The sequence below is a fragment of the Polyodon spathula genome, chromosome 2, assembly GCF_017654505.1.
Source record: "Polyodon spathula isolate WHYD16114869_AA chromosome 2, ASM1765450v1, whole genome shotgun sequence".
In the NCBI taxonomy this organism is placed as follows: domain Eukaryota; kingdom Metazoa; phylum Chordata; class Actinopteri; order Acipenseriformes; family Polyodontidae; genus Polyodon; species Polyodon spathula.
Genome location: NC_054535.1, coordinates 54,715,412 through 54,740,606, shown reverse-complemented (window position 1 = coordinate 54,740,606; position 25,195 = coordinate 54,715,412). Strand labels below are relative to the sequence as shown.

General features: G+C 38.4%; 1 pseudogene; it reads right to left on the bottom strand.

Annotated features, from left to right (window-relative positions):
* Positions 1-11,168: 11,168 nt before the first annotated feature.
* Positions 11,169-16,849, bottom strand: LOC121326782 (annotated as a pseudogene).
* Positions 16,850-25,195: the final 8,346 nt, after the last annotated feature.

Here is a 25,195-nt window from a genome sequence, read left to right as displayed (position 1 = left end):
TTTTTTTTTTGCATACTTCAAACAGGATTCAAGGTGGGTTTTCTTGAGTAATGGCTTCCTTCTTGCCACCCTATCATACAGGCCAGATTTGTGGAGTGTTTGGGATATTGTTGTCACACTTTGACCAGTCTTGGTCATAAAAGCCCGTAGCTCTTGCAAAGTTGCCATTGGCCTCTTGGTAGCCTTTCTGATCAGTCTCCTTCTTGCTCGGTCATCCAGTTTGGAGGGACGGCCTGATCTAGGCAGGGTCTTGGTGGTGCCATACACCCTCCATTTCTTAATAAACGTCTTGACCGTGCTCCAAGGGATATTCAAGGCCTTTGATATATTTATATCCGTCTCCTGATCTGTGCTTTCAACAACTTTGTCCCGGAGCTCTGTTGAAAGTGCCTTGGTGCTAATGGTCTTTGCTTTGAAATGCACTACCCAGCAAAGGGAACCTACAGGAAGTGCTGAATTTATCCTGAAATCATGTGAATCACTACAATTTAACACAGATGGAGGCCACTTGGTGTGTGATCTTGAAGGCGATTGGTTACACCTGAGCTAATTTAGGATAGCTATTACAAGGGGAGTGGACACTTATCCAACCAAGCTATTTCAGATTTTATTTTTAATTAATTTTCTGCAAATTTCTAGAATATTTTTTTCACTTGGAAGTTGTGGGGTAGAAATGTGTAGAAAAATGAAAAAAAAAAAACTATTTTAATGCAATTCCAGGCTATAAGGCAACAAAAGGTGAACATTTTGAAAGGGGGTGTATATATATAAAACTGCAGTGTACAAAATTGCAGGCATAAGAAAGAAAAGGTTTTTAAAAAATGTACACAAAAAGATTAAAAAATCTTTTATTTTCAGGATGTTTTGGGCAAAAGCCCTTCAGCTGTTTAAAAAGTAAACACATTGCAGTAAACTTGTTCAAGAATTGTAATTATACAAAAATTCTGTGGATGGTGTCATGATTATTAAATAGATGTTCATTCCCAGAGGTTCCAAAGTTCCCAGTTTGAAGATAAACTCTTGTTCCTTTTGTTTCCAAGCAACATTTGTTCCATAGCACTGATTGATCACACAGACTGTGATGTCTTCAGCAGTGTGATCATCACTGTTGAAGTGATGGGCTACTGGAAATGCAGTGGTGTTAATGTGAATGCTTCTTAAGTGTTCTACAAACCAGCCTGCTAAACGTCTTTTAGTTTCCCCAATATACAATTTGTTGCATTTATTGGAGATAATGCAGTAGACTATTCCTTTAGGTGTATATGTAAAATGTTCATGAATGTTGAATGAAGATTTAATTACATTTTTATTCATGTTTACCAATATATTTGCACAGTTTACATGTGTGTTTACATGTTTCAATGTCCCTTAAAGTGTATATGATCCCTTTACGTTTACTGTGGACTAAAATGTCAGCCAGATTTGCATCCCTTCTAAAAGCTATGATCGGTGCTTTTGGAAATATTTTTTTTATTTTTTCTGAATTATTATGAAGAAATGCTTCCAAACTATTTTTGAAATATTGGGTAATAATTTAGAATATGTAGGTTTTAACAATACTCTCTTAACCCTTGCTTCCCTTATAATCAAGTAGTTCATCCCTATTGAGTTTGTCAACTTTTCTAAATTCTCTTTCAGTGATTTATTCTTTATAACCTCTTTTCTCTGTTTTTGCAGTAATTTTCATCGGAACAGTTTATTTTTTTCTATATACCCAGTCCTTTAGGAATTGCTCTTTTAGTATTGATAGGATGTTCTAGTGACATGTGTAGGTACTGAAGCATATCAGTAGGTTTCAAGTAAAGATCTGTTTTAATAGATCCTTGATCAAGTTTAACCAAGGTTAAAAATTTCAGATTTTGTCCACCTTAAATACACCGAAATGTTAGGGTGGATATCATTTGCTAATTTATGAAACTGTACAAGATATTCTTCATGTGTCCCTATTCCAAATAATGTCATCTACAGATCTTATGTATTCTAATGGCTTTGTCTAGTTTACTCAATAACATTTCCTCCCATTTGCCAATATACGTGCTTGCAAAATGAATACCTAGTTTTGAGCCTATTGCTGTGCCATCATTCTGTTTGTAACATTTTTATTTCCATATGTAAAATAACTACTTTTTAAAACTATCTTCCTCATATTTAATATTTCTTCCGTAGGTATCACGTTCTTAGCTACTCTTTTTCCAGTGTCTCTTTACATGCTTCTAAAGGTTCATATTAATGCTTTCTGTGAGGCTGTTAATGTTTTATCAGATAAATTAAATACTGTGTCCATTCCCCTCTTCTCTGTGTTTGTTTTAACTTTGATATTCTTACTTGTGTACGCCTGATTGTTAGTTACTTCTTCATTAATAATATTTGATCATTTTCCTAAATCAGTTCTGCATTTTCTTTTTTTGTTGTGTATTTGTTTTTTTGTGTATGTATTTGATTCTGATTCCTTGCAGTTAATATATTTGATATGTATCATTCATGCTTCTCATTCATTCCCCTTATTCATAAGCCCTATCTATAATCAGACACATATTCAGGGTCACAAAGGTCATACAAAGTCTTCAATCAAATTTTGAAAGAAGGCATACCTATATACTACTTGTATACATCTGTATGTTGTTTCACACAGGAATTAATAACTGTATGACTAATTGATTGCTTGGTTCTATCATACTACATCTACTGTAAGACTGGCCATTTCTGGCAGACAATCATATAGGTTTTTAATGTTCAAAGGTAAATGTTTTTTTACACTGTTTCATCTCAAAGTTGATGGCAAAAGCTGAATTAGAACAAGCCTCCAAGGCAGAGTGAAGTAATTTTAGTAGCAATCTTAATAGTTTAAAAAAAAAAAAAAAAACCATTTATATGTTGGGATTATTTTGGTCCCTATAAAACCAGAAATCTTCTCGTCTTTACGCCCATAAGTCTTATTCCAAGTTTCAAATAAAATAACATAAAAAAGTTAGACGACGAATTACAATCAAATGTTATATATATATATATATATATAGATATATAGAATATATTATATATATATATATATATATAATATATATATATTTATTTTTTTTTTAACGTTTATTACAAGTAAACTAAATGGAGGCGTTTACATGTTGGTAATTTAATAATGAAACGGCACAGTAGAAGTACACGGCTGCAATATTCACGGGACAGGAGCAAGGGCTGCGTGGAGAAAGCCCTGGGACTGAAATAAGAATTATGTGCTTGTGATTTTAGAAAGATGACATGCTTTCCCCTAGGAGAGCCGCCATCACAAAGGTTAGACCAACCTGATCGGCCTCCAAGGCTGGGTAGTAAGCGTTACTTCTCCCAAGAGGAAACGAAGAGAAGGAGAGTGGATACATTTAAGGCGACTAGAAGTCGCCCCAGCTTACAAGGAATGTCTACACTTAGGGAGTTCGGCACGCCCCGACTTCCGAGGCAGTGCCATGTGGTGAGACAGGTATGCTGAAAGAGAGAAGTAAATTAACATGCAAAGAAGGAGCCAGAGAGGGACACTGGCACAGATGAAAGCAAGTTGTTAGTAAAGAATAAAGGTTAGTGAATATGAAGGTGACAATGAACCGATCGGCCTCCAAGGCTGGGAGTATCGATGCTACCCCAAGGGGGAACCTAGAGTGATAGAGAGATTGTTAGGATAGGTTTGGCTGAGGGTCCCTTCTGACTCTCAGAGAACCTTCCTGGCTGAGGACGAGGCCAGCGCGGCTGGGCCTAAGGTTGGGAAGTGAATGTCACTTGCCCCCGGAGGGAGACCGTTGCAGAGGTGGAGCTGAGTTTTGGAGTAGAGAGGATGGCAGAAAATATAATGTCAGAAGAAATTAATATTATTAAATACTGTTTACGAAAAATTAAAGAAATTTAAACTGTAAATAACTTTTTGGTCCAAACATAAACATATCACACATAAACCTGACGAATGCAGAAAAAGTATGCAAGGAGAAGATTTATATAAGAAAAAAGCATTATACAAAATAATGTCTTTCTGATGCTATAGAAGACTAACTTCAGGTATTCTGTTGTTATCCAGCTTGTCATTCATCTATAGAACACATATTTTTGGCTCAGTATTTTAGTCTGGTTGATACTGTTGTTTTTAAGATTATTTTTCCTGTGGATTTCCACCAGGCATAAAAATCTGTCAGTTATGTGTGTTGCTTCCTATATACAGATTTCTCTCTCTCTCTCTCTCTCTCAAGCTTATGCCAATATTCGTGTGTCCAGGAGGTTGGAGAGACTTCTTGCTGTTTACACTCACCAGCTGTCTATAATTACAGGCTTTCTACTCTTTGTCCCCTGGTGAAGCCTACAAAAGATTTGATTTCCATTACATGAGAGTAGATGATAAAACTTCATGCTGATTTTAACTCGGCTCTCACCAAGATAAGCACTAACTAAGACGTAGCTTTACAGTAAACTAATGTGATCCATCTGCATCTCCATCCATTTGCGTTTCTTTCCATCTGTTGACGTAGATATCCTTCAGTTGGTGTTGATGGCTGAAATGTAATGCTCACTCCAGGGATCAGCTTATTTTGCCTCCCCGGTGCATCAGCACACACAACGGCTGCAATGCTGGCTCCGGGGATCAATCACAGTGCGGTCTCCCCAGCGCATCAGCATGACACCCGTCTGGATTGAAGTAAGTAGGGTACCTCTCTGGGGTCTTCAAGTGGGCACCTTCTGTCCTCAGTGTTTCGTTGACTTGCCCATGACACCTCAAGAGGACTCAACAGTGATTCTGGCATCCCAGCATCGCCCTCCTCCGTCCCCAACTCAGCTCAGCCCAGCTTACTTACCCCGTACATCAGCGTTGCTTTCTTTCTATTGTGCTTGAGATCCCCATCCAGAATCTTTCCGTCTCAACTACAGCTAGTTGCTGCTCCTTTCTGCTGCTTCAGATAAGTTGTTCACTGTGTGACGCAAACTCAATCAATCCTCTGCCAGTTCTTGATGTAGTTATGACTTGAATTCCTTTTTCAAATTGAAACCCCAGTGTTATGTTTATTAAACCAAAAATGAAATTGTAACTTAAATAATGTGACTACATACATCCTTTAAATGTTCAGGGGGAGATTTTTTGACCCCCATATTAACAATAATAAAACAATGGAAAGATGTCCATGTTGAAGTACCTGGGGTTAAGCATTTCTGTATCAACGGCAGAGATGGTGTTCTCAGGATGATGTGCGGTGTTAGGCTTGCGCCAAACATAGCTCTTATTTTCATTAAAATACATCCAGTGTCACTCTACAGTCCAGACACTCATTTAAAGTTTTAAGCAGCTAGAACAATTGCAGCTGTAAATGAAAAAAGCAACTTTACAATTGTAATTTTACAATAATGTGATTCTTTATTAGATGAGACAGGTGAGATGAGACAGGTGAGAAAACATGAGTAAATGCAAAATACATATATATAAAATTTTCTGAGAAAAGTTTCTGAGAATGTATTGTACTAACATTCTGTAGAACAAACCGATTTCTAACCCAGAGATCATTGCAATATAGTCCTTTTTGGTGCGAAAGTAGGTATCCTTCCCCCCATAAAACCTCCCTTGAAATAAGCATTGTCCACATTTTGAAAAATAAGAAACGGGGGAAAGGAGGGTGGGATACAGGTATGAGGAGTTCATCATCCTACAAATAAATCATATTACAGGTAATCTTCATCTTCTTACCTCGTCTGATGAACTACACACTGTGAACTGTACCAAAGCATGTACACAAAGAGGGTGGAAAGGTTCAATATTAGTAGAGGATGTCACAAATAAGACTGAGGGGTAGATATACTAAGATGGGACAGTCGCAGCGCAAACATCCAGTACCGCAATTTGCATTTTCGTTCCGACAATTCAAAAGTATATCATTTGTTGTATGTACTAAGAAAATATGTTAATGAAAAGAGCTGCAATATACGAATTTAAATATTTATTGCATTTTCTTAGCAAGATTGCTTAAATAAATAGCGGGAGCTGAGTTTGGATTTGCTGCAGCAGAGGGTGCACGAAGGATAACATCTGTACATGCAAGGGTGCAAGAATCAAAATAACATTGTTTTTGTTAAATGTAAATGTCATCTGTACAATGTATTCTGTTCCATCTTCATTTGACCTATTTTGATACTTTTATACAGTACTCCTCGTGTACAGTGGCTCTCAAAAGTATTCACCCCCCCTTCCTCCCCCCCCCCCCCCCCCCCTCCCCTTGGACTTTTTCACATTTTATTGTGCTACAACATGGAATCAAAATGGATTTAATTAGGAATTTTTGCCACTGATCAACACAAAAAAGTCCATAATGTCAAAGTGAAAAATAAAATCTACAAATTGTTCTAAATTATTTACAATTACAAAACAGGAAATAATTGATTGCATAAGTATTCACCCCCTTGAGTCAATATTTGGTAGAGGTACCTTTGGCAGCAATTACATAAGTCTATTTGGATAAATCTCTACCAGCTTTGCACATCTGGACACTGCAATTTTTGCCCATTCTTCTTTGCAAAATTGCCAAGCTCCGTCAAGTTGGACGGGGATCTTTGGTGAATAGCAATTTTCAACTCTTTCCACATATTCTCAAATTGGATTGAGGTCCGGGCTTTGACCTTTTTGTTTTTAAGCCACTCCGGTGTGGCTTTGGCTGTATGTTTGGGGTCATTGTCCTGCTGGAAGATGAATCTTCTCCCAAGTCCCAGGTCTCTTGTAGACTTCAGCAGGTTTTCCTCCAGGATTTCTCTGTACTTTGCTCCATTTTGTCCTTCACAAGCTTTCCAGGCCCTGACGCAGAGAAGCATCCCTCATGCATGCTTCACGGTAGAGATGGTGTTCTCAGGATGATGCGCGGTGTTAGGCTTGCGCCAAACATAGCTCTTAGCGTTGAGGCCAAAAAGCTCTATTTTGGTCTCATCTGACCATAGAATCTTCTTCCACTTGGTCTCAGAGTCTCCCACATGCCTTCTGGAAAACTCTAGCCGAGATTTGATGTGAGTTTTTTTTCAACAATGGCTTTCTTTTTGCCACTCTCCCATAAAGGCCAGTTTTGTGAAGCACCAGGGCTATTGCTGCCATATGCACAGTGTCTCCCAGCTCAGCCGTGGAAGACTGTAACTCCTTTAGAGTTGCCATAGGCCTCTTGGTGGCCTCCCTGACTAGTGCCCTTCTCGCCTGGATACTCTTGAAGTTTTTGAGGACGGCCTGTTCTAGACAGATTCACAGTTGTGCCATATTCTCTCCATTTCTTAATAATGGACTTTACTGTGCTCTGGGGGATATTCAATGCCTTGGAAATGTTCTTCTATCCTACCCTGATTGGGCTTTTGAAGAATCTTATTCCAGATTTGCTTTGAATGTTCCTTCGTCTTCATGATGTCGTTTTTGTTAGGTAATGTATTAACCAACTGTGGGACCTCCCAGAGACAGGTGTATTTAACCTGAAATCATGTGAAACACCTTAATTGCAATCAGGTGGACTCCATTCAACTAATTATGTGACTTCTAAAGACAATTGGTTGCACCAGAGCTTATTTAGGTGTGTAATAGCAAAGGGGGTGAATACTTATGCAATCAATTATTTTCTGTTTTATATTTGTAATTAATTTTTATAATAATTTGTAGATTTTATTTTTCACTTTGACATTATGGACTTTTATGGTGTTAATCAGTGGCAAAAACTCCTAATTAAATCCATTTTGATTCCATGTTGTAACACAATAAAATGTGGAATAAAAGTCCAATGGGGGTGAATACTCTTGAGAGCTACTGTATAGGAACACCTCCTAAGAGAACACTTCGCCTCAGACAACACCCTTGTGGTGATACTGATTTTTCCCATTGTAAATGCTCCAGCTAAAGGAACAGGAACTTCATGTAAAAGAACACCTTGGCACTGAGAGCGATTTGTTCACAACGGATGCAGTACTGTTTTGTAAAAAAGCGACTTGTCATGCAAGTGTGTTTTGTTAAGTACCTTTCACCCTAGACTTATTACTCATTTGCTTCTACTGCAACAAGCTCAACACTTTAGTATATCTACCCCTCAGTGAGGAAAAGTAGGTTGAGAGCAAGACTCATCAAAATTATAATTAGGGCTTCTGATTTTCGGTTTTAAACAATAAAGCCGATAAAACACCCCCGACACAAAATTAAATCGATGGATAGCCAATAAACACTGGAAAAACTGTGGAAATGATTAATCAATTTACATTGACTTTACCTTTTTCCCATTCAAAAATAAAACCTACTACAATAATAGTAGTTACATTTCCCAGTGCTGCTGGGCAATGTCCCGCTTCCTGACTTGTATTTATCATTGATTCATTTTGAATACTTTGAACCCGCTCCAGCTACTGAGTGACAGCACATTCCTACATGGCTATTGGAGACTCCGCTTGCAAGATTTAACATGAGATTACAATCAGCAATGGATGCTTGTTAGCGGGATGTAAAGCTATATTACTGTTGATAAGGAGGACTTAAAACAGAATTGTGGCGAAATGTACAAGCCTACACACAAAAACCCCAGAAGAATGTGCCTGTGACCACAGGGATTTAATTGTGGAAGACAGCAAAGGAAAGAAGGTACAACTTAAGTGTATAAGTACTGTCGAGTTACTACTATACATATTTTGACAGAAAAAAAAAAAACACTCAAGCATTTTGGAAAGTAACCAAAAACACTAATTTCCTACAGTATGTCAAAAACGAAAGTCCAGAAAAAAAACATTTACATCAAATGAGTAATTAGCTAAAAATCAGCACCGAAAAATACAATTAATAAAAACCGTAAAACACAAGCCCAAGTTATGTTTAACATAAAAGTCTCGAAAGAGGCCCAAGTTGCAGCATTGCAGATGTCCTATATCAGGGCAGATTTTTGTTTTGTGTAAACCACTCCCCTCATATTGATATACATTCGTTTTTTTAGGAGATAAATACCCGTACACTAATTGTTACCACCTAGCAATAGGCACACGCTTAAAACCTATTGGTAGTGTTTGTATGTATATATTATAATATATATATATCCTATATATATAATATTATATAATATATATATATATATATATATATATATATATATGCACCTATGCAACAACTGGAAGGCTTGTGCAATTATGCATATTTTACTTTTATGCTACAACCCAGATGGAAAAAGCAATTTGCCAAATAGATAATTGTTGACCCCATTATAAAAAATAAAAAAAAAACACTGGCTGGTGAACATTTAAGAAAGAACAATCACAAAAATACTTTCTTTTTAAACAAAAACTTCCTCAAAAGAAATAAGAACCTCTCTAAAGGGATTGCCACCACCTAAAAGGGTGAATGTATTGATATGACAGCATTGCACGATTATCTGTTTCTAAATGTTCTACTGTTCTCACTTAGCTACACAGTGCATGTACATAAAACCCTGGTGTGGATTCATTAGTGCAGAATAGTTAGTAAGTTAATAGTGATGCTTAAAATGTGACCAACAAATTCTGTTAAAAATGCTCCAACTTCCCTGCTATACATGTAAATAGAAGTAAAATACCGGTTTGAAGGATCATCCAGGTTTATCTAAAGTACTGGATTTAATAAAACTTGATTTTAGATCTTTATAGGTCAAATTTAATTTACTGAAATACATTTTAATTTAATTTACACAAATACACAGCTTTTGCATTTAAATGGTTTAATGGCATGTAAAGATTTAGTAAACATCAGGGAACCTAACTTAATAAAACTGCCAGGTTTCCTTTGGTAAAATGTTGTTTTTTCCATAATCCCTAATAATTGACAACTAATACAATTGTCCTGGAATTTGTGCAACAGCATGTCACAGGGTGACCTAAAGTTTACAATTTTTTATTTTTTTGTTTGTTTAACACTTTACATACAAGTGTTTTAAAGCACCTCACGGGATTAATGTACTAGCTTTACAATAAATGAATACATTTACAACATCTAGGAAACTTTCACAGCATGATTGAATGTTGTTAAATTGTTACAGCAGGGGGTAGTGATAGCTAAGCATGGGACTAGAGGAACTAGTGATCCCCTGATCTTGGGAATGAATGTTATTGGTTCATGCTGGAACATCTTGTTTTCTAATCCCCAGGAACCAGCTAATTTTTTGTCAACCTAGCCGGGGAGTGCTTGTCAGACCTGAAAGATTGCCTTTGAGGAAAGTCAGCGGGTCCAAGCCTCTATGAAGACTTTGATACTACAGGGACCATTAGGGCCAGCCTGTAAGCACCCAGTGAAGGTCCCTGCTCAGAGTGAGGTAGTGCTATGGGCTCAGTTGCCTTTGTCGTTGAGAGGAGGTCAGAGTGCTTTGGTGAAACCGCTAGATGCCCGGGATTCTGTTTGTGCAGCAAGAGCCCTGACAGTGGTACAGAAAGGGTGGGTACCAGTATGAGTAAGGAACCTAAACCCCTTCTCTGTCTGTTTCCATCGGTATCAACAGATTGCTATTTTGTTCTGGGGCCCCTTGAGGTCTGAGGGTCTGACGTCCTGACATTGACAGAGATCAGCCCAGAAGTAGTGGAGGTTGGGATGTGCCAGACGGCCCAAGAACCCAGTGGGGATCTGACGGCGCTGGCAGCATTGTCACTGGAAGGTAATGGGTTATCAACATTCCAACAAGGGAAGTTGTTGGCCCTATTGCAGAAGTGGGAAGGGGTTTTCGCTGCTCATGAGGAGAACTATGGGCATACAGGAATTGTAAGTCATATGATCCCTACAGAAGATGCCGTCCCCATTAGAGAGCGATATCGACCTATACCCTCACTGTTGTACCAGGAGATGTGTGGCTTGCTGGAAGGAACTTTGAATTCTGGGATTAGAGAAAGTAAAAGTCCATGGGCAGCACCCATTGTATTGATCCGCAAGAAGGATGGAACCCTACAATTTTGTGTGCTTTTCCTCTTCCATGCATTGAAGAGGCATTAACCACCTTGTCTAAAGTCGCTTACTATTCTACGATGGACCTGTCCAGTGGATTGGACTGGCAGGTTGAGGTTGATGCACGGGATCGAGAAAAGACTGTGGGACTGTTTGAATTTGAAAGGATGCCCTTTGGGCTTTATAACGCTCCAATCACATTACAAAGTCTAATGCAAAGTTGTCTGAGTGAGTTAGTTTCTGAGTCCTTATTAGTCTATTTTTTGGCGTAAGTCGACAGGATATTGACCACTGTATTGGAACTGGACAGGGCTGACATGACAACAGAGGGGACTTCGGTTGGACCGACAGGAATGGCTACCCCATGTTTTATAGGTGCACCTTGGGTCCCAAAATTTAAGGGCACGGGCTCAAACACTAGCTTTACGGAGTGGAAACAATAAATTCAGGTTGAGGGCACAGGCTTGGACTAGTGAGCAACGTTGTCATTTTCTGTTAAGCGCCTTGGAAGGAGATGCTAGGCAAGAGGTAGTAATTTTGGAGCCTGAGGATCGGTCCACCCCGGAGCAGATTTTTTTTATAACAGATTTTTTGGCATTTAGAAGAGCAGTTGTTGAGGATCCAGTGGTGGCTGGTGTGACTTGGTGGCCTAATAATGATTTTATAAGGACAAATAAACATTTATTGTGAAACTGCACCCGTTTGTCATAGTCTGTCTGCTCTGAGTTCCAAATGGTGTATACTTTGTGTTGCTAGGTTCCTACTGATTAAACTTAAACTCAGAGAGTGTCACGCAACAAGTATATTTCTTTATAGTGCTGTATAACGGACCGAGCTTCAGCAAACAGTTTATTTTTTATCAGAAAGAAAGTTATAAACTGTAAACACATTAGTTGCTATTTGCGGTAAAGCTGGTAACAACAGGCAGCATCGCCTCGGAGCACAGGAGGAGGCAGTGGCGGCATGTAATCTTCTTTTTGTTGTCACCATAACATAGCCATTAATGCCACAGAGGTCTGTCCTCAAAGGTTTTTTGGTTGTGCAGACATAGTCTCCAAAGTCAATAGTTTCAGCATCTTCAATAGTAATTACATTTTGTGAAATCAGTGTAGTGTGTCCCATTCCTCTATTTATTAACCTCCTGGCTTCGTTAGTGATCACAGGTCTTTGGTCCTGTGTCAGGGAAAATACAAAATAGCTAACTTTTCTTCCATAGCTAGAGAGTAGGACACATCCCATTTAAATAGTATTCATAATAATTCAAGCAATAATAGCTTAGTTCATAGTAAAGGAGTGATGCAGCTGTTAATTCACAGGAACACTGGCAACATATCATTGTTTTTGTACATTATCAACTCATGATTACTTTCATTAAAACTTGCATTACACAGCATTTACAAGGTTATGCCCCCATCTCTTTTGTCTAGTTATTGGAGAAATGTTATTATCCCCTGCAGGGAGGCTGAAGAGGGGGAGTGTTGCAGGGTGAAAGCCCTACCAGTGTAATGTGTGTATGGGGAATATCGGGTTCGGCAGGGAGAGGGTTAAATTGGAGAACCTTTTGTCCAATTGTGATTTAACTTCCTAAGGACATCTTTAGCTCAATGTGTTGAGTTTATCAGAATTTAATGGGGACATTTACATAATCTTCAAAATGTAGCCCAATAGCATCTATTTTATACCCACAAAAATGATATTTAGAAAAAAAAATTATTGCATGCACAGTGAAAATCGATACACACTGAAACCTTGGGATTTAGACACAATCAAAAGATTAATGGTAAAGACCTATTTAAGTACTGCCATTAGATTATGGCATGTAATGTTATTTTTTGAATCCCTATTTGATAATGTTTTGATACATTTCCTTTCAGTGTTGCAGATGGTGTGTCTCACCTGTCCAGGGTAGGCCCAAGTGAAGAGCACCTCTACCTCAGGCTCCCCGAGGACAGTGCAGGTAATGTTAATGTTGTCACCTCTCATTACTCTACTTGAAGATGCTTCAATTGCTACAGACAGAGGGCTGCTTGGAACTGAAAGAGAAAATATCTTTTTCCAGTCTGTATTTTTTGTCAGTTAGAATTGGTGATAACTGGTACTGTCTCCTTCTGTTATCTTTAGTTTAAAAAGTGTCTTTGTAGTTTTACTAATACAGCCTCTAGTTTGTTTCCCAGTAAGCTTCAACTGAGTTAAAAGATGCGTAAAACATCTGAAGTTGAAATCATAAAGTGCAAAATGAATGTTAAAAAAAAAAGAAAAAAAACTTTAAATTTTAGCCTTTGTTTTTATTATGTTTATACAATCAAATTAAGCAAGAGAACAGAAAACAGTTTAGAACAATGTATTTTTCTTAATGACCTGTAGCCTGTTTTCAGAGAATTTGAGGTGGAGAGGACATATGCTGGGTTATAAGCAATGTTTGGTAGTCTAATGCACACCTACAGTACTGGCTGCTTTTTGTACTTTGTTGTGTAATGTACATTGTTTTAGTCCCATTTACACCATCGCCACCTGCTGGCAATTTTAACACATTTCCTCCTCTGGTGGTTTATGAAAATGTAGTAAGCACAGAAATTCTACTAAACTTCCTGATTTGTATTAAAACTATGGAGATCAATATGAGCCATTAAAAAAATTGAAAACAACACATTAACACAATTATAATAAATGAAAGGAGAAGTAACATCTCCTTTGAGGCATTAATTAACTCCTTATCTCTGAAAATACATTTGTTAGAAGTCAGCACTAATCCTCCGAACTACTGTGCTGTATATCTTTTACCTTCCACATACAGCAGTTGGTACTTGAATGACATCTGAGGCATCCCCCACAGGCTTGCCTTACAGTAGAAGACCCCTCTGTGTTCAGGGCCAGGCTTGTGAATGATGAAGCCTTCCTTGGGGCAGAAGTGACTGCAGGGGAAGTGAATCGACAGGGGATGGATGAAGGACGATCTGGCCGAAGGTAGATAATTTCAAAATAACTGGTTGATGGGAACCAGTTCCTCTTTATCTGGGGGCACGATAAGTGATTTCAGCAAGATAGTCAGCAGGTAAGAATAAATCATTTCACAGCCATTACAGTGGCTTGCGAAAGTATTGACCCCCCTTGGCATTTTTCCTATTTTGTTGCCTTACAACCTGGATTTAAAATGGATTTTTTGGGGGTTTGTATCATTTGATTTACACAACATGCCTACCACTTTGAAGATGCAAAATATTTTGTATTGTGAAACAAACAAGAAATAAGACAAAAAAACAGAAAACTTGAGCGTGCATAAGTATTCATCCCCCCAAAGTCAATACTTTGTAGAACCACCTTTTGCAGCAATTACAGCTGCAAGTCTCTTGGGGTATGTATCTATAAGCTTGGCACAACTAGCCACTGGGATTTTTGCCCATTCTTCAAGGCAAAACTGCTCCAGCTCCTTCAAGTTGGATGGGTTCCGCTGGTGTACAGCAATCTTTAAGTCATACCACAGATTCCTAATTGGATTGAGGTCTGGGCTTTAACTAGACCATTCCAAGACATTTAAATGTTTCCCCTTAAACCACTCGAGTGTTGCTTTAGCAGTATGCTTAGGGTCATTGTTCTGCTGGAAGGTGAACCTCCGTCCCAGTCTCAAATCTCTGGAATACTGAAACAGGTTTCCCTCAAGAATTTCCCTGTATTTAGCGCCATCCATCATTCCTTCAATTCTGACCAGTTTCCCAGTCCCTGCCGATGAAAAACATCCCCACAGCATGATGCTGCCACCACCATGCTTCACTGTGGGGATGGTGTTCTTGGGTGATGAGAGGTGTTGGGTTTGTGCCAGACTTAGCGTTTTCCTTGATGGCCAAAAAGCTCAATTTTAGTCTCATCTGACCAGAGTACCTTCTTCCATATGTTTGGGGAGTCTGCCACATGCCTTTTTGCGAACACTAAACGTGTTTGCTTATTTTTTCTTTAAGCAATGGCTTTTTTCTGGCCACTCTTCCGTAAAGCCCAGCTCTGTGGAGTGTACGGCTTAAAGTGGTCCTATGGACAGATACTCCAATCTCCGCTGTGGAGATTTGCAGCTCCTTCAGGGTTATCTTTGGTCTCTTTGTTGCCTCTCTGATTAATGCCCTCTTAACTGATTCACTAACGCGAAATAAATACATCTTGCTGAATTACTTGGTTATGAAAATTTGTTTGAATGAAAAAATCTGTTAGCAAGGGCTATTTAAGTTAAGACTGTTCACTTGGTTGGTCGCACCGTAAAAAAAAATATATATACTGTATATACAGTTGTAGGCAATAGTTTACATACACCAATGGAAATTTATAATTTCTAGAAATTTGTTGAAAACAAATAAGAGGAAAAATCTTTTGTAGCAAAAGTTTTGCTTTTGTGGATGAGGAAACAAATGGGTTTTTTTTTGGCATGATTCTTTAATGATTTTTGACCATTTTTCAATACAAAATTGTTCCAGTTCATTCAAATTCCAAGGAGTTCTCTTGTTCACAGCCTTCTTCAACTCACACCAAAGATTCTCAATCGGATTTAGATCGTGACTTTGACTAGGCCATTCCAGAACCTTAATTTTATTCTTCTTTAACCACTCTGAAGTAGATTTTGATGTGTCCTTTGGATCGTTGTCACGTTGGATCATTGTTGCGTTGGATTGTAGCGCTTTAAACAAAGTTTTGTAGCGGAGGGTTTCAGATGATTGGCCAATATCTTTTGGTGTGTTATGGAATCTGTATTACCGTGTACTGGAACTACATTTCCTGTGCATTAGAGGATGGTGAATGTTGTTCTTTTCTTTGTATGCCTCACCAGAATTTTTCCAAATGTAGCGACTATCAGCGTGACCAAATAGCTTGATTTTTTGTTTCATTACTCCGCAAAACCTTTGACCATAATTCACATCTAATGCTGTTTTGAAAACTTTACGCTATTGACGTTTTCCTAAGAATGGCTTTTTCATTGGCCTGCGACCATTGAGACCTTCACCATGCAATACTCGACCTATGGTTGAAATGGAAACCCCAATCTCACTACAGCCAATTCACTTTGACTATCTCTGGCAAGTCAATCTAGGACTGTTATATACAGTATAATCGTAAATCTCGAAAAACTACTCGCTTCTAAATCTTTTGAAGTCATTTTTGTATTACTTTAGTAGAAATACATGTTAATTTGGATTCATATTTGTTGTTTTTTTCTGACTATGTGAACAAAAAGACACACATTTGCCCGTTTTCCCATTGGAAATAGTGATATTTTGAAATATCACTGTCCTGGTCACAAAAGCAAAGTTTGTGGGGAATAATAGCCATTTTCTATATTTTTGAGTACTGTTAGTCTTGTCCGTCTCTGTGCTTCTGACCTTGCTCATTCCATTATGAACACTCTCAACCTTTCCCTGGTTTCAGACCTGGTTCCTGCTGCCCTCAAGACTCTCCGAGTAACGCCAGACCTCAAAAAACCCTCCTTTGTCTGTCTTATCTAACTTCCGTCCCATATCCAATATTCCTTTTTCTCTCCAAAACTATTGAAAGGGCTGTAGCATCTCACAGGAAACATCTCACAGGTAACAATCGACTTGAATCTCTGCAGTCTGGCTTCCTGCCACACCACAGTACCGAAACTGCTCTGCTCCAGATCTCTTAAATGATCTTCTGCTTAATGCTGATGCTGCTGCTCCCTCTGTCCCTGTCCTCCTTGACCTAACTGCTGCTTTTGATACCATAGATCATAGCATTCTTCTTGACCGCCTTCAGAAGTATACTGGGATCTCTTGAACCTGTCTCTCTGGGCTGTACTCTTACCTATCTGGACACATGCAGTCTGTTTTCTATGATGGAAGCAGCACTAATGCAAACCTGGTCACTTGTGGTGTCCCTCAAGGGTCTGTTCTTGAGCCTCTTCTCTTTAACATCTACATGGGTCACCTCATCCACCAACATAGCCTTATGTTTCACTCCTATGCAGATGACACCCAGCTCTACCTAAAACTAGCCGCTGGATGTCCGTCTGCCATTGTCCGGCTCTCAGCTTGCATCCAAGACATCAAGGCCTGGATGTCTGCCAATTGTCTTCAGCTCAACAATAACAAATCTAAACTACTTCTAGTAGGATTGAAAATTCAACACAAGAATCTCAATATTGCTTCCTTGAACCTTGGAAACTGTCTGCTGCTGCCTTCCCCCACTGTATGAAGCCTTGGTGTACTTATGGATAGTAACCTATCCTTTGATGCCCAAATCTCCTCTGTAGTCAAATCCTCCTTCTACAACCTCTGAAACATCTCAAAGATCCGTCCCTACCTTTCCCTTCCAGATGCAGAGATACTCTGTCATGCATTCTCCTCTCGACTCTGCAACTCTCTCTATGGTGGTCTTCAGTCACGTGCCATAAACCAGTCGCAGCTGGTTCAAAATGCCGCTGCTAGTATCCTTACCAGAGGTAAAAAACATGATCACATTACCCCTTGTCTTGCCCAGCTGCACTGGCTACCTGTAAAGTTCAGGATTACTTTCAAAATTTTCCTGCTTGCCTACAAGGCCCTTCATCACACAGGTCCAGAGTATCTCTCCAACCTGCTGACCTGCTATGTCCCTGCCCGCAAGCTGAGGTCCTCTGACTCTGGCCTGCTTGTTATACCCAAGCAAAAGTGCACCACACTCAGAGAGTGCTCTTTTAGCTTCATGGCCCCTACTCTCTGGAACTCTCTCCCAGCTTTAGTGCGTGGAACTCCCACAGTCGCTCGCTTCCAATCAGCTCTCAAGGCCCACTTGTTCTCTCTTGCTTTCTATGCTCTTTAAGCCTGATATTTGTTATTAACTGTTGTCTAAATTGCTAGTTCAGGTTTTTCACTCCATATTATTTGTATAATTCTGTATGATATACGCGTTTATAATGTTTAGAATTCACATCCTAGCCCTGTATTTAATTTACGATGCCCTGTATTTCACTGTATTTAATGTATTATGCATTGTTCCTCACTATCTTGTAATGCGCTTTGTGATGTTAGTCCACTATGAAAGGCGCTATATAAAATAAAGATTGTTTGATTGATTAGTAAATGGGGCAGTAAATTTAGATTTATCGAGCATGTTAGGCACACTACTTTACATGCGTGCTAACTCCAAATTTAGTGCCCTTTCGTAAATGAGACCCCAAGTCTCTTGTTGTAACATTTTTTCCTGAAACAACATAAATTTAATGTATAGATTACTACCAGTGAAGTATATGTAAATTGTGATAGTTTTGTCCACATTATTGGTGCACTCCGAGCCATCGCAGAGCAGAGGCCAGCAGCTGAACTCTACAGTGTCTGCAGTTGGGGTGCCAGAAAGATGCAACTGGCTGTACTTGTCATGCTATTTAATATCTATATACATGTTCTAAAGGGATACTGGTAATAATCCTGGGAAATATATCAATGTATGTATTTATTTATTCATTTAAAAGATATCAAAAGCCTAGAAGTACCTTTAGTCTTTGTTTTCAAACACACTTTCCCTTGACAAAGGTGCATTACACATATCAAAATGTGCTCTTATATAATAATCCCATTGTAGACAACTGCATCTAGATGTCACCGTTGTTTGTGGACATAAACATATGAGGTTATGCTGAGTATTGAGTTGCCCAGTGCTTTCCCAGAGCTTAAAAAAATAAAAAAATAAAAAAACCACCACCAAAACAAAAGCCGGAATATACAAGACACATCTATGTGTAAGCACACCTCAAACGTATTCCATACCTCAGACAGGAGTCCTCGAAAGTGTCAGGATAAACAGGATAAGCCCATCCAATCATACTTCCTTTACAGCGTTGCTCAAGGCTCTCCCCTGAGTTGGTAATATAAGTGTCTTTTGTCCAAAACCTGAGTCATAACAGACTGGGATTTCCCAGAGGAACCTGATTCTCTATCCTTCCCCTTCAGATCCCAGGGCTTCATCCTCTTATTCCCAGGTTGGATTAAGTTTTCCCCTGTTCTTTAGTATGTTTGTTTTGTTGGCAAAGAGCTGGAAACATTTTAAGCAAAACAGACATTTTTTTAAATACAGCAACATTTCAAATTCCTATTCCAAGTATTGACAATTGACACCCTGTTAGATTCAGATATACTCAGTCTGAATGTACTATTACTAGGTAATAAAACAATTGATTTACTTTCATTGACATTGAAATGAAACTATATATTTTTTAGTTTTACCATTTGTTCTAAATAAAATCAATTTAGTAAAAAAATTAAATAAAAATAATAATAATAATATCAGTGTATTGAAATTTGCTGACCGATTTAGATTTATGAGATGACTCTAGATGTCTTGTCCTAGTATTTACTGTACAAACTTCTTGTAAAAGTCAGTGGGACATAATTTGCCATTTTAAATTCAAGTGTTTAAACAAAATTCAACATTCACTACACCACTGAAATTAACAAATGGTTTAAATATGTATGGTCGCCTCCATGCCAGACTACACCAGGTTTTTTTTGTTTGTTTTTTTTCCTGATCTTGTTATAGTGTTCCCTGTATTGTGTGTTTGTTGCACATTTTGAATATTAACCATGTTTATTCGAACACATCAAGGCAGAACTATGGTGTATTTTCATTGTCAGAGGGGAATCGTTTGCTGAAGACCAGACAATGTTTATTGTTAATGTTTATAGTATATTGCAAGCTGCATAACTACTCCTGTAAAAGATCAGCAGTACATCTGCACAAACATGACAAATAAATTATATTGTAAGAATATGCTTGTACCTTAATTGTTTTGAATGCCAGCCACATATAATATCTCTGCATCACTGCAGTTCCCGACCAGGCTATGCAGTCTCCCAGGACCTCAACATACAGTCCCTGGAGTGTTTACACTTCAAGTTCAAATATTATATTTTATTTGAACAAATGGAACACACTGCTTTGTAATTGATTTTACATGTTGCATTGACTATGCAATGGCTTCCATAAGTGGTAAACTATCACAGTGTCAGTTATTCTTAGGCTTTCGGCTGCAGCTCATATTGCTTCTGCTAAGAAATTGTGCATTCCTTTGAAAAAGGAAAAACAATGTTTGCGTTAGAAGCATCCAAGCGAATTGTCTCCTGAGTGGCGCATCCAGCAAAGGTGCTCTATGTGGATGCACCCTATAGCCTGGGGATTGCAGGTTCGAGTCCAGGCTATGTCACAGTCGACTGACCGGGAGTTCCTAGGGGGTGGCGCACAATTGGCTGACCTCTACCTGGGCAGGGAGGGCTTAGGTCGACAGAGGAATCCATGGCTCACAGCACATCAGTGACCCCTGCGCCCGATAGGGTGTCTGTGGTTCTGCAGTGGAGCATGACTATTTAATACATAGCCCTGATGCTTTTCTTATAGCAGCAATATGTTCTTAAAAAACAGATGCTCACCATTTTGATGCACTTCACAGAGTACAATCAGGGTAACAATTATCCAGAACTTCATTGGCGAATTGGTAAAGCAGCCTCTGAAATGGTTTTAGGACCTCATGAGCTGCTTTCAGTTTGTGCAAAGATGTGACAGGCGAAGTTCGCAAGCGGAGGCCGGGCTGCAGCCTCCTGGTCCTGTGGTCTGGAATAAATTTTCAAAGGAATGAACATTCCCAGATGAAGCATAACATTTCAAGGAGATTGGGGCCCTCAAGCTCCAATTCCCTTGTGTCTCTAGAGATCCAGCGCCCTCTGCTGATAGCTACAGAAACTAGTGTTGAGGAAGTGCAAGCAAGATAGTAAGAGAGTAAAGTCTTTAAAGTGTCTCCTAGACACAGCAAACATCACTGTGAGAATAACAAGGTTTCCACAGTTATTGTACTAATGGAGTGTGGTGTTAGTTTAATGATTTAAACAGTGGAGTTACTTAGATCATTAGAGTCCATACTATTGACTCAAGTAAAAGGCCAATAACTGTTGCCCTATATCATGTCATGTGTTGTAATCATTTATTTCTGTCAAAAGAGTTTTCCAGTGGTTACACAAATGTAGGGTGTGTGTGGGTGTCCATTATTGTGTAAGAGATGGCATGTTGTGTAGTTGGGGCAATAAAACTGTGAAGCACAACTAGGCAGCTCTGACTACTCAAACTAAATAATAACATACCTTATTCGAAGAGACATCCTAAATGTATAAAATTGTTATTGTACTGACACTACTCAGGAATTAAGTTTTTAGGAATTTTTTTTTTTTAAACTTAATTGTTTTGTAGTGTTCCATGAACAGTACACAGAATTAAGATGCTTCTGACAACTATTAATTTGTTTCTTACACACATTTTATACTATGCATTTACCACAGACTACCATGGTTTGAACTATATCCATCTTTAACCACAAGTATATCCCATGCTTTTATTATGCATTATTACATTTTGGCATGCATTTACAATGGTACATTTTTATGACGAAATATTGGAAAATGATCTCCGAGTTAACAGGCCACATACAGGATTTCTAACCTTGTAAATTCTGCCCTGAACAGAGGGCACATCACCTCATATTATTTTTGACCCATGTGTGTGTGTGTGTTAGTGGCAGGTTGTGATAGCTAAAGTTGCATTTCAGTTTGTATTCCTGTACATTTCCAAAACATGTATTATTGTCCCAATCACAAACAAGAATACAAACACGCTGCATATTTTAGCATACCGGTATTTACTTCTCTACCTATGAAGTGAAACAAAAGGAATGGACATTTATGACTGCTCTTTCAAGGTGCCGCTGTCATTTAATGTGCTCCTTTCTGGTGAGAGCAGGTGACCAAAAGACAGATTCTACAGCAAATACAGAGCTGAAGTGCCAACCTATATATAAGTTTGGAGGAATGGCCACAAGGCCGTTTAGTGAAGATGTTATATAAGTAAAAAATCATGCAACAACTTGCAGAACAATAAAACTACATGGTCACGAGTTATAAAACCATTAGCTTTTGAACTTGGCACAATGAACTAGGCTAAAATCGTCCTGGTCCAGACCTCTTCCATCATAACTGTTCAAGTTCTATTCGTACTGCACGAGGTGTATAATAATTACAAAACTAACTAAAAGCACACCTTACTGGATCTGGCAATTAGAAGAGCTGTACATTTATACAATAGCTTTTATTTCAATGAACTAACACATCTCCAGTCAAATGGGATCACATACAGTAGTATTTTAATTAGGTCAGCTTCAGGTTTGTAACAGGTTACTAGAATTTACTCATTTGAACAATGAATGGTATATATTTGACAATAATGTTAATAAAAACCCAGTGGAAAAACACCTTCTACACTACTAGAGTTTAAAGAAATTAGATCCTATTCACAGAACTTTAATGAATGTGCTGTATCCGACAGCTTTTTTTTTTTTTTTTTAAACTTTAGTTCATTCAGGTTTGCAGTTCATGCAGAAACTTCTCAATTGTTTTAGTGAGAATTTTACCATTGTACTCTACATTTCATTTTGAAAGAACTGTAATGTAAGTGAATATTTATAAACACTGCTAAAAAATAAAAATAAAAAGTCTTTAAAACAGTCCTGTGAATAGGGCCCTATATTTATAGCAGCTACAATTATACAGCAGTATAGCAGATTATGTATATATAAAAAAATAAAAATAACAAAGAAATGTTATAGTAATTAATTTATCTGCTATAATATAACAGAACATTAAAAAGGTTAAAAATCACTAATATCAGTTATTGAAAAAAAACATGACTTATACTGTAAGCCAAGTAAAATTTCCAGTATACCAACAGACATGTGTATGATGTTAAGACATTAACTTGGGGTAGATCGATGGAGAAAACGTTAGGTTACATTTTGTAACCATGGTTCCCTGAAAAATGAAATGTCAACCATTATGAGTTGGGAAATTACCCTCATGTCACATGACCTGAGCACATATTTAAAAAGCTGCCTGACAGGCCTGCTGTGACCACATATATTTGCCATTTGATTCCAAAGGCGAGCTAGCAACCTGGCAAAATTAATGGTTGATGTTTCTTTTTCAGGGAACCAGGGTTACAACTAGTAACCTAACGATCCCTTTCAATCTCGAAATGTCACCCATTATGAGTTGGGAATGTATACCCAAGTTGTCGCAGTGAACCAAAGCAGCCACACGCCATGCCCTGGCGCTAGCCTAACTGTCAAGCTTTTGTGCAAGAGGACAAGTTGCCTCAAGGACTCTGGACCCCACCGAAGGTGGCGCTGAACCAGCAACATTCAGTTAGTAAAACCAGATAAACGTGTGCGGTGTGGCCCATGCCACAGCGTTACATATGTCTGGCACGGATGCCCCATGAAACACTGCCTAAGACGTCACATACCCTCTAGTCGAGTGCGCTGTAACATTAGCTGGAGAGGGTTAGTTAGCCAGCTCATAAGACAACTCTATGGTATCCACTATCCAATGCGACAACCATTGCTTGGAAAGTGCCTGACCCCCGAGTATAGTATATGTTGTTCTTCAAAAACGTAGTACTAGAGGCGCAAAACAATTATATCCCTAAAGTAGACAAATCTAAATGTAAAACTAAATTGCCAAAATGGTTTAATAGATCAATTAAAAAAAATATTCAGCGAAAAAAGGCACTTTACAGAGCATTAAAAAAGGACCAAAAAAAAGAAAGTACACAGAAAGAGTACACAGAACTGCAAATGCAAGTCAAAAAGGAAGTTAGAAAGGCCAAGAGAGAAATAGAAATGAACATTGCTAAGGGAGCTAAAACCAATTCCAAAATGTTTTTCCAATATTACAACAGCAAGAGAACATTCAAAGAGGAGATTAAATGTTTAAGAGATACAAATGGCAAAATCGTAGAGGAAGAAAAAAAAATAGCAAATATGTTAAATGATTACTTTTCACAAGTTTTTACAAAGGAAGATACTGACAACATGCCCCACATGTCATCCAGTTCCTATCCAGTTTTAAATAACTTTAGCATAACTGAGGCAGAAGTGTTAAAGGGACTAGGAGCTCTTAAAATAAACAAAATCCCCTGGGCGGATGAGATCCTCCCAATAGTACTCAAAGAAATGAAAGAAGTAATTTACAAACCGCTAACCAAGATCATGCAGCAGTCTCTTGACACAGGGGTGGTACCGACAGACTGGAAAATTGCAAACGTAATAAAGGGAAACAAAACTGAACCAGGTAACTACAGACCAGTAAGCCTGACTTCTATTATATGCAAACTTATGGAAAACTATAATAAGATCCAAAATGGAAAATTAACTATATGGTAACAGGGTACTGGGAGACAGTCAACATGGTTTTAGGAAAGGGAGATCGTGCCTAACTAACTTGCTTGATTTTTTTGAGGATGCAACATCGATAATGGATAATTGCAAAGCATATGACATGGTTTATTTAGATTTCCAGAAAGCTTTTGACAAAGTCCCGCACAAAAGATTAATTCTCAAACTGAACGCAGTTGGGATTCAAGGAAACACATGTACATGGATTAGGGAGTGGTTAACATGTAGGAAAGTACTGATTAGAGGAAAAACCTCAGAATGGAGTGTGGTAACCAGTGGTGTACCACAGGGATCAGTATTAGGTCCTCTGCTATTCCTAATCTACATTAATGATTTAGATTCTGGTATAGTAAGCAAAGTTTGTTAAATTTGCAGACGACACAAAAGTAGGAGGAGTGGCAAACACTGTTGCAGCAGCAAAGGTCATTCAAAATGATCTAGACAAGATTCAGAACTGGGCAGACACATGGCAAATGACATTTAATAGAGAAAAGTGTAAGGTACTGCACGCAGGAAATAAAAATGTACATTATAAATATCATATGGGAGATATTGAAATTGGAGAAGGAATCTATGAAAAAGACCTAGGAGTTTTTGTTGACTCAGAAATGTCTTCATCTAGACAATGTGGGGAAGCTATAAAAAAGGCTAACAAATGTTCGGATAGGAAGTGAAAAGTGTTGAATTTAAATCAAGGGAAGTAATGTTAAAACTGTACAATGCACTTGTAAGACCTCATCTTGAATATTGTGTGCAGTTCTGGTCACCTCGCTATAAAAAAGATATTGCTGCTCTAGAAAGAGTGCAAAGAAGAGCGACCAGAATTATTCCGGGCTTAAAAGGCATGTCATATGCAGACAGGCTAAAAGAATTGAATCTGTTCAGTCTTGAACAAAGAAGACTACGTGGCAATTCAAGCATTCAAAATTCTAAAAGGTATTGACACGACCCAAGGGACAAAGGACCAGGGGTCACAAATGGAGTTAGATAAAGGGGCATTCAGAACAGAAAATAGGAGACACTTTTTTACACAGAGAATTGTG